We start from the raw sequence: 16,626 nt of genomic DNA on the forward strand, positions 1-16,626 counted from the left end.
CCGTAAATACCAAGTTTTTGGGGCACACTTCATCTAGCACGCAATAAAAAATATTTTGCAATAAAATATTGGTTCTGGACTTTTCTTATGTATCCAAATAATATATTAGAAAATCAGAACTACATTATATATTGCAAGCACACCCCCTTTTTCATGACTATATTACTTAGCTATTTCGAACCTGGCCAGGTTAGCTGAGCCGACTGATGGCGTTGCACCCTTCAGTCTGCTAGCGCTACCTGGTCGTGGGTTCGAATCCCGACGCTAGGCATGAACGTTTGATCATCTTATCAAATAAATCAACCACGCTCTTTCCATTACCCACACACAAGCTAAAAAACTCATGTGGGCATTATCCACAATAAGAAAAGTAACCACTAATGGAAGATTTGGTTTGATTAACGAGATAAATTCTCTTCAAGCAATAAATTCTAAATTTTAAGGGGTTCCTCTATAATAATAATTATATAACCCCACTGAGTTGTCTATACATTATTCCACTAAATTCCATTAGAGTAGGAAATATGAGTACGTATAATTATGCACATAAATATTGTAAATGATCGAATAAAAATCTATGAATAATTTATTGTGTTTTTAATTATGGAACAATTCTGCAACATCTCTGACATCAGTATTCAATATCATAATTGCCTACTTCATCAAATTTACTCTTCAGGCAGGAGGCAGAACATGGTTGAGTTCTTTCTTAATAACCGATCTATCATAACAACATAAGTGAATGAGACAAAAGTTCTTGACACTTTATTTGATTCATCCATTAAGTGCAATAACCGTGGGGTTCACGAGAGACTGACAAGGGTAGTTTCACCTCGCTGTTTGAAACATTTGACGAAAACAAGGTGGATTTTAAACCTGCTATTAGGTTTGAAGATTCTGACAGAAAGGAAGATTCAGATTCATTTGTTTAACAAAACAAAATTCAATTTACGTTCTAGCGTAAAAAATAATTACCAGTAAGAGTAAAATAACATGATGATCATATTAACTAACAGACTGGAGAGTTTTACAATGATATTGAGCGAAGAAATATAATGAGATTTGCAAAAGATCTAAGAAAAATCGAAAAAAAGACAAAGATCAGAGAGCTTTTACATGGCACACTAACCACAAAATCAATCACGTTCAAGAATTAAATCTTTTAAATGAATGAATAATTTAGAATCTGCATAAAAAAATTGAATTCGAGTTTATTTGGTAGATTATATATGAAGAAAACAGAGGATGAGATAACAAAATTAATTTGAGTTTCTAAAGCTATTTTCTATATGAATGGGTGTTGCAATTTTTCTCCCACGTAAGCGTTGAAGATAAGGGTTTGGTTCGTAAAAATTAAAATAAAGTATAATGTAATGCTCATGATGATAAAAGATAAATCTCCAGTAATGCCGTTGTAGTTGGGAGAATCTTGATGATTTATGAGCCATTGTCTTTGAAGATGACATATCTACTGTACAATCTTCGTAACGTTGTGTCACTTCCAGATGTGATTATGCGAATTTGTCAAAAGGTTTTTTGAGAAACAAGTCTAATTGGGTGACTCTTCAGTAACTCTTCAAAATGTCACTACCAAGTAGTCAATTATTGCCTGTACTATGATTTAAATTCTTGGCACCTGAACAAGGTTAACTATCAGTTGAAATTCGCAATAGAGTTCATAAATAACACTCAATTGAACGAAAGTTCTATACGATAAAAAATGTGTAATTTCAAATATTCCTGATTCGTCAACAGGACCATTGAGTATTCAAATTACATAATAAAATTCAAATTACATCATAAAATAGACGAGCAAATACTCAATTATGTATGGATCTTGAGCGGATTTGTTTTATAGCGGATCATACCCACGTGAGCTTTTCGCTTGTGCGTGGGTGAGCGATAGTGCTAGGCTGAATTATGAGATGATCAAACGTCCATGACTTATTGATGGGATTCGGCGGGATTCGAACCCGCGACCAGGTAGCACTAGCAGACTGAAGAGTGCAACGCCTAACCAACTCGGCTATCTGGCCGGCTATAAGTGGAATGAATTATATGATAAATAATATAAAGATTACACTCGAGTAGCAGAGAATGAAAAAATCACAGTTCTTTTTGAAAAGAGTGAAGAGATCCAGAATTGATTTAGATATTTTAACTTGAGTTTGGACTTTGCCAGTTAAGTCACTTGAAAGTTTTCAGGGAAGTTATTTTCATACATTTACCAATACAGGACAGGAAACTAGGAAGAAATGCTTTTCTAGCTGGCACTCACTCATTAACTCAAATTTCAATTGTTCTACCTGACTCTCATGCAGTTTGGAATTGAATGAAAATATTATCCAATAAGTGGAGTTGGAGTTATTTGAGATTCTTCCCTACTTCTAAACCTTGCTGATTGAACTTTGTCATTTTGAATCATACGTACTTTTATTATTTTTCATCTCTATTCAAAGTCTTTTCAATGAGTTAAAACGGGTAGATGCATTTAACTGGGACATTAATATTAGGAAAAATATGTGTATTTTGTTCAGTTGAGGCATATTTATCAGGGATATTAGTAACTCTTCAGTTAGAGAGGGAGCTCACCAGTCACCCTTAACACTCGACAATCTATTGACTAAGAATATAATTACAAATGCCACAATTTTATTTCGGTATAGAAGAATAAATAAAATACGGTAAATTGAAAATGGAATACAATTTTCTAAAAAATTCTACTCCAATTAGCATGAATCTTTTAATCATGAAGATACGAAGCTTGTGTAGTTGCTCTAAGTTCTTGAGTTTTTATTATTTACTAGCAGGAAACCCGTGCTCCGCATGGGTCAATTTTAAAGATTGACAAACTGAAAACTTGAGGTAATGAAATCTTGAAGAATTGAAAATAGACCTATAACCATCCTCGGTTAATTAAGAATCTTTATGCAAAATTTCAAGTTAATCAGTCCAGTAGTTCAGACGTGATAATGAGTCAAACATAATTTTCCTATCCCGTACGTGTATAAGCCAGTTCCTTCTTTTATTATAGTATAGATTGCAAATTCAGTAAAAATATTGAGGTAGTGTCAACTTCATAGTTCTTTTTCAAATTTTATTTATTTATTTTATAATTTTATTTATTGATATTATGCACTAATGCACTCTATTTTCGTAATTTGTGATTTACATTGTTCAATACAACTAATTTTAATTCAATTGCTGCTTGGAAAAAATATTTTTCCCCCGTCTAATTATTAACATAATATTATACTCTTTTCTAGATAAAAATTAAGATAATAATAAAGGCCAATTGAACAATAACCCAGTGAACGGAATTTAACAAGCAAGACATTCTCTTCCATTTTATTCTGAAGCATCGGATAACTTGAAATCTCCAGCCAATCTGGGCTTTTAATTTATACACTTTTGCTATTTTACCACAATGTATCAACAGCAATGAACTCAATCTTCCATAAAACTGATATAGATCCCAACCACCGCTAGAATGATATTAATGATAACATCATCTTTCACTTTAAGCACATCCTTCTCAAACTATGAAACACACATACACTGTAAACCCTTTCAGCCCTTACCTTGGTGGTGAATCAACAACTCCCGCAGTTACACACACACGTGCTGTGAAGATTATCCGTGTGAGCACGGTCTCTCAAAAACTTGGCTGATAACTAAAGCGCGTTAACAAACTACTAGTTCATGTGTCAACTCATCAACTCTTCAAATATTTAACAAAAAACAAGGGGTTGTTAACTGTTTTTCTTTAGTCCATCAACTGTTGAATAGTGTTTAGTCCGTCAACTGTTGAATTTAGTAGTCCGTCAACTGATGAGAACTTTAGTTTACTATGAAACTGTTGAGGTACCCGGTACCGTTGAGAACAGAAAAACGTGTCGTTGAGCTGCAGACTCGAGCAGCGTTTTTGTGTTGACGGCAAAGCGCGCAAATACCGACTGACGCACACCGCCGAGATCCGCACACCAGCAAGGAGCAATCCTCCGAAAGGAGAAAGGAGACGCCGCGATAAAGGATGCGGGAGGAGGAAGGAGAAGAAGAGGAGTCTGCTGAAGAGCATCATCCCTCTCCTCACCAGTCAGCACTCCCTCTTTCTCCGCTGAGTGCATGATGCGATGCGGCCCGCAGTCGGTCAAGGCTGTTCTTGCTTTCTGCACATTTTCTTCTTCTTCTTCTTCTTCTTCTTCTTCTTCTTTTCCTTCTGCATCTTCTCATTTATTCCTTTTTTTCTTATTTGTTATGGGAAGGATGTTGATGAGAGATGAGTGCACCTACTGCTTTAGGTGGGTTCCGAGCCACTTCGGTGGGTTCTTCGTCATATTCACCTCCTTCATCTTCTTATTCTTTGTCTCCTTTCTCACCTTATACGTTTTTCTTCTCCAGTCTTCTTCTCCTATCTACTTCTCATGGTTTCTTTTTTACACCTTCTACCTTCTTCATTTCTTTTCACGTCCTCTGCTTTCAAGTTCTAATTCTTCTCCTCCTATATTTATTTTGTTTCTTCTTCAACTGAATTTCACACTTTTCCTTGCTACTATCTTCTTTATTGTTTTCCCTGCCACCTTTTTTACGTTTTCTCAATTCTTCTTAAGACTTATTCATTCTTGGTATCCTTACTCTTCTATTCTCCATCTTCTATCTCCCTCATCCTGCATTTCTTATCTATCTTATCTAAGATGCTACATCTTATCTATCTCTTATTACTAAAGCCTACTTCTCCTTTTTCTCCTGCCTATGCCATCACCATCCCATCCGGTTCCTTTCATATTTCTTGTTCATTTCTCTTAAGCACATCATAATAAAACTCAATCAATTTATAAATCTTTCATAATGTATGGCTTGATATTCTACCCTATAACTCGTCCTACCTCTTCTTCATCTCCTCCTTCTAATAAAACATGTCCCTTTTCCTTCGTCATCCTTTTACATTCTACTATTATCTCCTCCATAAATTACCTCTAAATTTAATATTTTCTAAATTTTGCTGAGTAGTTTTGTGTTTTGTTTTGGTTTTGTATATGTTTGGACTTTTTAACATCAAAAATAACTTTATTTATAACTGAAAAGTGTAAATTTAAAGTATTGTGCTTACTATAACCTTAGTGTCCGGTTTACAAAATGTTTCCCATAGGGGAACTGTGGACTATATACGTCGAGGTGGAACTACCCTTGGGACTTCCCACCATTGAAAACCATACGCTAATAATATTATATCTCCTCCATCTCACTTCTCCAAATTCATCTATCCAAAAGTTCATTCTATTCCTGATTTTTACTTATTTCTATTAATTTCCCCTCTCATGTTCCTTCTTTATCTCATATTTTCATCTCTTCCTCTTGTTTCTCCTTCCACCAATAACCTATTTTTCTTCATCTCCTAATTTTTCTTCTTACTTACTACTTTTAATTCTATCACTTCTCCATCTAGCTTTCTTATTCTCATTCACAGTTTCACCTTCCCTACCTTCTCTTCTAATTTGCTTTCCTCATTCAATCATTCTCTTTTCGTTTCCTCGACATCTCCAAGTTTTTCCTATCTTATGTTTCCCTTATTTTCTTCATTTCCATGTTCTCATTTCCCTTCTGAAATTATTTGTCAATCGCATTAGCTCTATTCTTTTCTTTTTTTACACTTTCCTCTTTCTGTTTTCTATCGTATTCTATTCATTCTTTCTCGTCCAACCCCTCTCCTTCTTATCATCCTCTTGTCACTTCTAACATCACCGCGATTTCCTCATCTATTTCTCCCTTGTTTGTCTCTTTTCCCTTCTCAATTCTATCAATCGCATTACTTCTATTTTCTTTTCTTATCCACTCTTTTTGTAACCTTTTATCTTTTTACTTTCCTTGCCCTACTACCATAGGTAAGGAAAGTATATTGCTTTCCAAAAAAAATAAAGGTACCCCAATTTCAAGTTTCCTATACGTTTCAAGGTCCCCTGAGTCCAAAAACATGATTTTTGGGTGTTGGTCTGTGTGTGTGTATGTGTGTATGTCTGTGAACACGATAACTCCATTCCTAATTAACCGATTGACTTGAAATTTTAAACTTAAGGTCCTAATACCATGAGGACCCGACAATAAGACATTCAATAAAATTCAATTCAAGATGGCGGAAAAATGGCGGATAATTACTAAAAAACCATGTTTTTCACGGTTTTCTCGAAAACGGCTCTAACGATTTTCTTCAAATTTATACCATGGATAGCTACTTATAAGCCCTATTAACTGACATGAGTCTCATTTCTGGGAAAATTGCAGGAGCTCCGTAATATTCTTGAGAAAAATGGCGGATAATTACTAAAAAACCATGTTTTTCACGATTTTCTCAAAAATGACTTGACTGATTTATTTCATATTCATACCCTGTATAGTTATTTATCAGCTCTATCAACTGGCATGAGTCTTTTTCCTTGGAAACTAATGGGGTCCACCCCATACTTGAGAAATGGATTTTGTAAACTCCTTCTCGTGCATGAGATAGGTAGGTAGAGCAGTTCATAGAAAGAACACATAGTCGAGATATTTCATCTGTAGAACAGCTGTTTTGACGACTTTTAAAAAAATCATCGAATTTCACAATTTACACAAAGGAAAAAGTACTCTGAAAACAATTATATATACACATATACAGTAGTCTGATCGTAGTTTCAAATATGTTGCCGCCAATCGTCATTATGTTATTCCTCTAAATTATTCTCGTTTAAGAATGAGGCTCACAGTTCAATGAGCAAGGAAAGTTGTGTGAGTGTACCACACCAGATTTTTTATATATTCATCACCTACCTCTTCTCCTTCTCATTTTCCTCTGTCAATTTTCCCATTATCGCGTTTCCCTTCTCATCTTCCTCGTTTTATTATTTTCCTCATCATAGAGTTTTCCTTCTCATTTTCTTTTTAGTTTGTTGCTTATTACCTTCACCACCTTTCTCCCGTCTTCTTTCCCATGAACACTGACTGGATAATGGGTTGGGTGGGCATCAGCTCAACGCATTTCAGTGGATTTGCATCATCAACTGATCGCCGATGCGTTGCTCATTCATCTATAGCCTACTATGCACGTTATGTATGCAATGCATCTCGCCTACATATTATCACTCTGTTTCCCAATTCCCATGCATGCTTTTGCCATCATCTCATACCCAGTTAACGCCTTCTTGTTGTTTCTTCTTATACTTTCATTCTTTCAATAATTAACCTTTCCCTTCACTTCGTTTTTATCTTCTCTTAATTTTTCAAATTTTTGGTACTTTTTTATCTTTCTTCATCAATTTGCTGTTTATTAGATGAAATTTTGAAACATTGATAAATGAGACTATTAGTCTTGAGGTATACGAATTATTTGGAGTCGCTTGGTCTATTTCACGGCAGGCTAAAGAAATTAATGCGAATGCTGCAATAAATTACAATCAGCTCAAACTGTTGGAATTTATGTGTTTGTTACAATCAATTTATTCAGAAATACCTCAATATGACTTCGCAAGAATAGTACACTTTATAATCATTATTGTAACGATAAATACTGATCCCAATAGTCAGAGAACAATAATTATTTGAAGTGGGAGATGCATTAACTCAATATTCAAACAGGAAAATTCAACATATTGAAATTTTATAATACGATCTTGCTCGCTATTGAATGCACTCATAACTAACCATGGTAATTACAAAGAACACTTTTAAATCCTATAAAATGATGCACGTCTGGAGTCTCCGAGAAGCAATCTTGGGAACACATAACGTTCAATAAGTTTATTTTAATGTAAAATGTTAGTTTTTGAGTTTAAATCTCCATAGTCTTTTCTTGATAACAAACATTGGAAGCAGAACTAAATAGCCGTGAGATGTCTAATCTACACTCATTTACATTTACTCATTTTAACATTTCTCTTAAATGTTCAATAACGAAAATCAACTGTACTATTGATTGTGAAAAATTTCCACCTTTTTCCAATCCTTCTCCATTTCATGATTAGGCTACATCCCTTTCTTTCCATATTCTCCAAAAACATCTTACGAAATTCTCTCCATTTACTCCTTTTTCCCATCATTCTCTCCCTTCATCCTCCCAAACCGATCATATTTACAAAGGACACTTCTGAAACAAGCAACCGCCTCCTTCCCAGACATTAACCCCTACAGCCACACGACTCTGAATGTCGCGTAGAATTTTAAACCGCTCGTGACCGCTTCATAATACACGCACAGATTTGCGCATGCCTATAAAAATTTCTATGTAAATATTCATGTGAATGTCATTCATGTTTTGTACGTTGATTAAGTAATATTCTTAATAATAATGAGACAGGAAGGTACTGTTACTGTAATTATGCAATGGCGTCATCAGCACAGCACACACGGTGCATTCCGCAAATTAGCGTTAGTTTTTGTGCGTTTTTTGTGGCTTTTAATTTGTCCCTGGTAATATTCCTGAAGACGGACACTTCCACGAGTTGAGAGAAGGCACAGTGTACAGTGATTGCTCAATCTACGCTCGCGTGCAATTAACTGAGTGGAGAATCACCATTTTCACAGTCAAGTAAGTTACTAGCATTGCAATTGGCCAAGTGACGAGTACCTAGTTGAACTATGTGGGTGCGAGTGAGAGAGTGAATGGAGCATACCTGAGCATACTTACAAGTAACTCGATCTCTATCCACCACTGATAAAGATAGATATACTAATAGATTGTACACTATGGTAGATGGTTGTCTATATAAATCTATACATGGTTTGTTGTCTCTACGAATTACATCACAAGTTATGCTTTCAATAGTTGTGACTAATTCAAATTATAACCGACAATGACACATGAAAGTTTCACAAAGTGAAAAACTAAGAACAACCTGATCCTGTATAGGACCAACCACTTTCAAGGGAAAACGAATGAAAATATAAGATTAGAAGTTTATCTAGTCTAATAAATTTTGTAATGATAGATTTTTAATTGAAAATCAACTATATTAGCAAATTCTAAAGTCTTAGCATAACTGAATTGAAAGTGCATCATTTTTGCAGAAAACTTCACCAGCACCAAATATTATGGAATCGAAAAATGGAGTAGCAGATCGACTTTTTTCCGAGATTGAACCAGTCTTTTTCACAATCATTATGCAAATCTAAATGATCCCAAAAACTTGTTTTAAGATCAAAAATGATCCTAAATTAGCTTAATAACACCTTTAAGGGTTTAGGGCGTAAAAATGGAGTGTTGTATTATAGGTGAGTTCACAAGAATAGCTTACGAATAGGTCGATTGTATCGATTTCAGGAGCTGTTTATATTATTTCTCTGAGTAAACGATATACTGAATTCCTCGATGTAATAAGCAAAAGGAACACACAGAAACAACTGAAAATCAAAACTGGATGTTGAAGTTCAAGAGAATAGGTCTCAATTATTCTATTCGTATGTTAAGAAGAAAAGGAGCCATGTCCATGAACCATGAAGTCACGGTATGTAAGCACACTTGCAAAGAAATTCAGCATTCAAAAAATAATATAAATTGAGAATAGCGTTGCCTCTCAATGGCAATGAGTAGATTCCAACAACTTCTCATGCAGAACAAGTATACAAATATGGATTAATATCAGGAGATGAGATTTTTTCAATTATCTTCAAACAAATTGCAAACTACACGATAACATTCAGTAGTTCCGCTTCCACCAGTTTTCGCAAACAATTTTGCCTACAAAAAATGCTATTCTACGCAAATTTGAAGGATTAGATCAGAGGATCAACGGATTAGATTAGAGAAAACCTATATCATGCTTCTCAGTTGACCTTGGCTGTTGCAGTTGCATAAGATGCACATATGTAGCTGAGCAAAGATGAATGTTGGATCATATATTTATAACTATATAAAACTGCAGAATAGTAGCTGTAGTGTAAAGTAAATAAATTATCCACCATGTATAACTATGTATAGGCCTACTCCTGAATGTACCTATAGTGTAGAGTAAAATATCTACTATTCATTCGTATATCCCTACATGAGCTTCGAACTATGTGTATACTAAAGATGAAAATATAGTATGCAGTGAATTATATCCTTCTCTTTTGTAAATAAATTACTATGTGCTGATAACTATATGTATACTGATGAATAACAGTAGATTATACACAGTAAATTGTTTACTATTCTTCAGTTTATTGGTATATGTGCCTGGACCGCCGGAAAAGTCAATGTACGCTGAAGTGAGACTCTCTTTAAACTGTCAGCATTAGTTGAATGGGAAGCTTTGACTTTACTAATAAGGAATGCTGACAGTTCAAAGTAAATATAGGGATGTTGAAGGCCTGTGTTGCGACAGGTGCGGCGGAGCTTTGGCGCAATGCGCGCGCACTAAAGTGACAATTCCGTTTCGATTTACGGCCGGTGAACAGGAAGAGACAAATTGAGAAGGATGGAAAGGAGACAAGAGGAAGGAAGAGACGGAGGAAAGTGAGAGGACAAGGATAGGATGATGTAGAAGAAGAGGAAGAGGCAGAGAGAAGAAAAGAAAAGAAAAGGCGGAGAGAAGAGGAATGGAATAGATTGAAAGGAAGAAACATCTGAAACATTCCATTCCTCTTCTTCTAATTCTTTGCTGCTTATTCTCACTGTCTCTTCAACTTCTACATCATCCTTGTCCACACACTTTCATTCGCCTCTTATGTACGACATACGTTCCTCGAAGTGTGACCACTTATTAGCAGTGGGTTTATGACATGTTACGATAGTAAAGATGCAGGATATAATCAATATCTATGCTAAAAGGAATTAACATACACATACTGCATGCATTATTCAGTCAATTCGGAACATGACGGATTCCACAGACTTATCACTCCAATAATCTTCAACTGAGTATAAACTCGAATGGTCTGAGTATAATATGAAAACAATATCCAATTACAACAAAAGGAAAACTTGGAATAGTGAGATAATAATACATCATTTCAAAGAGAATTCAATAATCTACAAACCTACGATAAGCATAAGTTTTTATGATGCATTGTTGGTGAGTTATAAGCCCTGAAAGAGCAAAACATTAGATAAAAACCTGTTATTTTAACAATTACACACCTTCAAGAACGAATATCACGGGAACTGTTGGGAATATCACAAAATTCCACAAAAAGTGTAGAGAATTTATCAAGCTTCCTTTTCTAATAGTTAGTTTTGTCGGTTTAACGCATTGTTCTCAAGATATGAGCGTGAAAGCAAAACGCTGAAAAATGCAACTTTTAAACCACCCTCATCCTCTAATCACATGAGTTAGGAACTAACTAGTCTCAACAAAGCTGCAAAGTCGAAAATTTTGTTTAAAACATTCCCTCCAAATTCCTTTGTCAATTGGTCTATTGTTGCAAAAATGGAGATTTCACACTCAACAATAAAGCTGCTGCAAAAGGTGTAGGGAAATTCGTTTAAGTGTGAAATTATACATCAAATTGAAGATAATTTAATGCTCGATAAGCTCATAATTAACATGGATTTTTCCCGTCAATTTTTAAAAAGTTATAAGAGCAAAAATAGAAAAAAAATTGGTGGAAAACGTGTTTTTTCAAAAATATCACACTTTCAAGAGCGGTTATCTCGAAAACTAGTGGAGATATAAAAAAAAGTTGTGAAATGAATATTGTAGGAAATTATGTAAGCTTTAATTTGTTATATGACAGTCAAGTCCTTAGGATACATTTTTTTCTAGTTTTATGCGAGAAACAAAAAATGGTACCTTTAAACCACTCCCACCCCCTTAGCACAAGGGGTAAAGGTGAGGACGTTTGAAATGTTTACCTCCTTACTACCCTTAACAGAACTGCGGGGTCAAAAATTGTCTTCCAAACATTTCCCTCTATACCCTTTCTTGAACATTCATTGCCTGGAGTACAATGAGTATAGCCCAATAAAAACAATAAGACAAAATTGTTTTAGTGAGGTCCACGTTATAATAATGGCAGTGTTTGTTTAGCAATGGTATTGCTATCCTTGTCTAGCATTCAACAAAGTGGATAGCGCTATCTCTTTCTTGCTTTGCTCTTTTGCCAGGTCGTCTTTTAACAATATAGGATTAATAATTAATTAACACAATATCTCATCTTGATTATGAAAATTCATAATGAAATCATTGAAAAATATATTGTAATTTCTTGCTCAATGAAATATAATTGATTATTTTAAATGAGAATGAAACGTTAATATTACATCTGTATCAGCTACCGTCTATAGAAGGCATTGACAAGACAGAGGATCGGCAACGTTTTTCTCCAATCTTTCTCCACTGCCATTATAACTTGAACCTCTCTATAAAATGATGTGGTGTGCTGGAAAAAAGAGAGGAAAATACATGGAAAACTATAGTTTTATATTTAATATGCAGGTAAAGTATAAATTAACAGGTAAGGTATCTTACATAATAACTTATATGTGATAGAGGAACTGATAACATTAACATTACTAGTGTAATCTACATCGACTTGAAAAAAATTCACACTGTACTCGACCAAAAAATAATGTTAGAACAGTATTATTAAAACAAAAGATTCAGTAATAATTAAACATATAACTGAACATAACTAATTGTATCTTATACTCGAATTGAATTGGATAAGACTCTAATGATAACATAAAAAAGACATAGGAAGTGAGTAAATAATAATGGTAAATATAATTGAGGAATTTTAATGAGTATGTAGTCAATTTATCCACCGCTATGGTGTAATTACATTTGAAAGATAACTAATCAACATTCTTTAAAATCCAAGAGCCATACATTTCGAAGATAACTGATGAACATACTTCAACATCCAACAGTCATAAATCACCTCCATTTGAATCTTTCAACAGTTTCTAGTTTATTAACATCCAAAAGTTCACTCGTTGCGTTAAAATGGCACACTCGGTAAATAGCGGGCTATAACTTCAACGCAAAAAGATCATGCAACTAAAATAGGAGGCGATAATTCCAGCGCAAAAAGATCATGCAACTAGAATAGAGGCGAGAAACTCGAAACATGAAAATAACTAAACAACGGAAGAAGGAGTCAACGATCGTGGGAAGTGCACCTTTCCAGCCCAACTACACTGTCGCTGAAAATGTATGAGATGGCCAGCTCTTGCATTATTATACAATTATTGTAATAAGGTTGTTTTGGTTGGTGTAGGACATGAAGCGGCCTTGTGTTGCTGGCATTTGCCTGTGCAGTGTATAACGGCCATTCAATCATAGTGTCGCCTGCTGAATCATACGGCGATTGAAGTGCAAAGCAGTGCACGGCAAGAAAAGGTCTCCCGTTCAATTGAAGCCGTTAAAACTGAGGAGAGGAGCCGGCTGTTTCAAGTGCAAGAAGAAGCGTTGATTGCTAGGTACAAGGTTCTTTTATTAGATAATGTTACACAAGGTCCTGGGTAGGTATCGATAGTTCATAGAAGCTGGTTTGTTTGTTGTAAAACTTTTTATAGAAACAGAACAGTTAATGGATGTTTCCTTATTTTTATTAATGTTCTCAATTGATTTACTTGCTCCATAAAGTTTAACGATTTTGTGATGAGTTAAAGCCAGTTACGTTCAATTTTTTGCCGTCATTATAAATTCTATCAGATTAAACGGAACTTGACAAACATAATCTGTTAATCCAATAGAATTTATAAGAACGGCAAAAAATCATACATCCAGAAATCGATGTGTGTGTAACTAGCCTTATAGTATCGTTATTATAAATTGCACAATTTTGACAAACTATTGATAGTTTTCATAAGAAAAATAGATTCATTAGAGAGTGAAGAGAAATTAAGATTGATCAATGTGTGGAATTCGTAAAGCTTTTTGCACAATTTAAGAAAATAGACAAAAATATATATTTCAAATGTAAAGAACCCGTGTTCTCTCGTCATAAAAACTTCCAGTGTTATGTCAGTGATGAAGGCTCAAGACTCAATACTTTCTTGAATGTGACGATCTTCTCCCACAATTGATGAAAAATTTACTTTCAACTGTCAATGCAAAAAACTTAATTTGTTTCGTGCTGGATGATGTCGACATGATTTCAATGTACCTGAATGATACGGGATGTGGATGTTAATGGACCTGAACTTCAGGTGGTTTCCGAACCACCGAGAAGTTAGTTTGATAGCATACAGCTGTTGTATACAATCCAAAACTACAGCTGTTAGTTCTCAAAGAAGGACGAGTACGATACAACTGGCTTGTAGATAGCTACACACTCCCTATTACTTAACTAATGATTTGTTAGATGCTTAAATGGTAGGTGACTCATTGATTTATTGAATTATTATCTGAATGACTATCAAAATTAACGGTTGCTTTGTCCGACTACTGGAATTGAGGTCTAGTCGATTCACTTTATATTTCTTTAGCCATCTACATTATCATCACTACTTCAGTTACACGCCCATATTTCACGAGAAGAACACCTGTAAGCAGTGAACTCATCTATAATACGGTATGGTTGGTGATTATATTGCTAGTAGACCTACTTGTGGTGGCGGTTCTCAAATAAATTGCAAGCTAAGAAGACAGCAGAGAGGCTGTCCTTGGCCTATCAACTATCAACTATAGCCTATCAATGAGAATCACTTCGATGTGGTTATGCACTGCCGATGATCAAGAACATGAAAAAGGTTGAAGAGAATGAAGGATAAGGGCAGAAAAAGGAGAATCTGAAGAGATAGAGATTGAAGGAACTGTGGGAGAGGAGAAGAAGAATCTGAGAAAAGTGGGAAAATTGGAAAGAAGAAGTAAAGAGAGCAAGAATAGAAAGAAGCAAGAAAAGAAAAAGAAGCGGAATATGCAGTGAAGAAGGAAAGAAGACGAAGGGAAAATGATAGTATAAATTTAGACGGAAGAGGAGAAAAATCGAAGGAGACAGAGAAGAAAGAAAAAGAGGTAATGCTGAGAAAATGGGCGAAATAAGGAGAAAATGAAGAATGGGAGCACGATCACATCACAGTAGTATGAAATAGAAGGAGGAGACAGAATAGAAGGGGATAATAAAGAAATGAAGGAAAATTGAACTCCTGAAGAGAAAAAATAGGCAATGGAGAAAGTACGTAGAAAAATCTGGTGTGGTACACTCACACAACTTTCCTTGCTCATATTTGAAACTACGATCAGACTTCTGTATATGTGTATTATAATATTGTTTTCAAAGTACTTTTTCTTTGTGTGAATAATTGTGAAATTCGATGATTTTTTTAGTCGTCATTTTTTTAAAGTCGTCAAAACAGCTGTTCTACAGATGAAATATCTCGACTCTGTGTTCTTTTTATGAACTGCGCTACCTACCTACCTCATGCACGAGAAGGAGGTTACTAAGTCCATTTCCCAAGGATGGGGTGGACTCCCCATTGTTTTCCCAGAAAGGAGACTCATGCCAGTTGATAGAGCTGATAAATAACTATACAGGGTATGAATTTGAAAGAAATCGGTCAAGTTATTTTTGAGAAAATCGTGAAAAACATGGTTTTTTAGTAATTATCCGCCATTTTTCTCGAGAATATTACGGAGCTCCTGCAATTTTCCCAGGAGAAGAACTCATGTCATTTGATAGGGCTTATGAATAGCTATCCATGGTTTAAATTTTAAGAAAATCGTTAAAGCCGTTTTCGAGAAAACCGTGAAAAGTCATTATCCGCCATTTTTCTCAAGAATATTACGGAGCTCATGGAATTTTCCCATAAATGAGACTCATGCCAGTTGACAGTGCTTATGAATATCTATCCATGGTATGAATTTGAAGGAAATCGTTAGAGCCGTTTTCGAGAAAACGGTGAAAAACATGGATTTTAAGTCATTATCCGCCATTTTTCTCAAGAATATTACGGAACTCCTGAAATTTTCCCAGAAATGAGACTCATGCCAGTTGACAGTGCTTATGAATATCTATCCATGGTATGAATTTGAAGGAAATCGTTAGAGCCGTTTTCGAGAAAACGGTGAAAAACATGGATTTTTAGTCATTATCCGCCATTTTTCTCAAGAATATTACGGAGCTCCTGAAATTTTCTCAGAAATGAGACTCATGTCAGTTGATAGGGCTTATAAGAAGCTATCCATGGTATAAATTTGAAGAAAATCGTTAGAGCCGTTTTCGAGAAAAACGTGAAAAACATGGTTTTTTTGTAATTATCCGCCATTTTTTCCGCCATCTTGAATTGGATTCTATTGAATTTCTTATTGTCGGATCCTCATGGTATGAGGACCTTAAGTTTAAAATTTCAAGTCAATCGGTTAATTAGGAATGTAGTTATCGTGTTCACAGACATACACACACATACACATACACACACACACACACACACACACACACACACACATACACACACACAGACCAACACCCAAAAATCATGTTTTTGGACTCAGGGGACCTTGAAACGTATAGAAAACATGAAATTAGGGTACCTTAATTTTTTTTGGAAAGCAATACTCTCCTTACCTATGGTAATAGGGCAAGGAAAGTAAAAAAAGAAGAACGGGCAAGAAGGAGAGAAAAGAGAAAATAAGAGATTGGGAAGAAATGAAAATATTTAGTGAAGAAGGAACTAAATAATTCAATTCCAAATATCTTGACTCTTTTGAAAGGGGCTACTTAGGATTTGAGAGC

At 35.0% G+C, this 16,626-nt stretch overlaps 1 protein-coding gene across 4 annotated transcripts in view; it reads right to left on the reverse strand.

Moving 5' to 3' along the window:
* Positions 1-16,626, reverse strand: part of LOC111045081 (GATA zinc finger domain-containing protein 7-like) — a 137,414-nt gene that overhangs the window by 88,158 nt on the left and 32,630 nt on the right. The window contains exon 1 of one of the 4 annotated variants that reach the window (XM_039432163.1): positions 3,582-4,143. The exons of the other annotated variants lie outside the window; for them this stretch is intronic. The gene's annotated coding sequence lies outside the window, so the exon portion shown is untranslated. Of the gene's footprint in view, positions 1-3,581; positions 4,144-16,626 lie in introns of those variants that run through there. 4 annotated transcript variants of the gene reach the window in all.

Source organism: Nilaparvata lugens, chromosome 7 (assembly GCF_014356525.2).
Source record: "Nilaparvata lugens isolate BPH chromosome 7, ASM1435652v1, whole genome shotgun sequence".
Classification (NCBI taxonomy): Eukaryota; Metazoa; Arthropoda; class Insecta; order Hemiptera; family Delphacidae; genus Nilaparvata; species Nilaparvata lugens.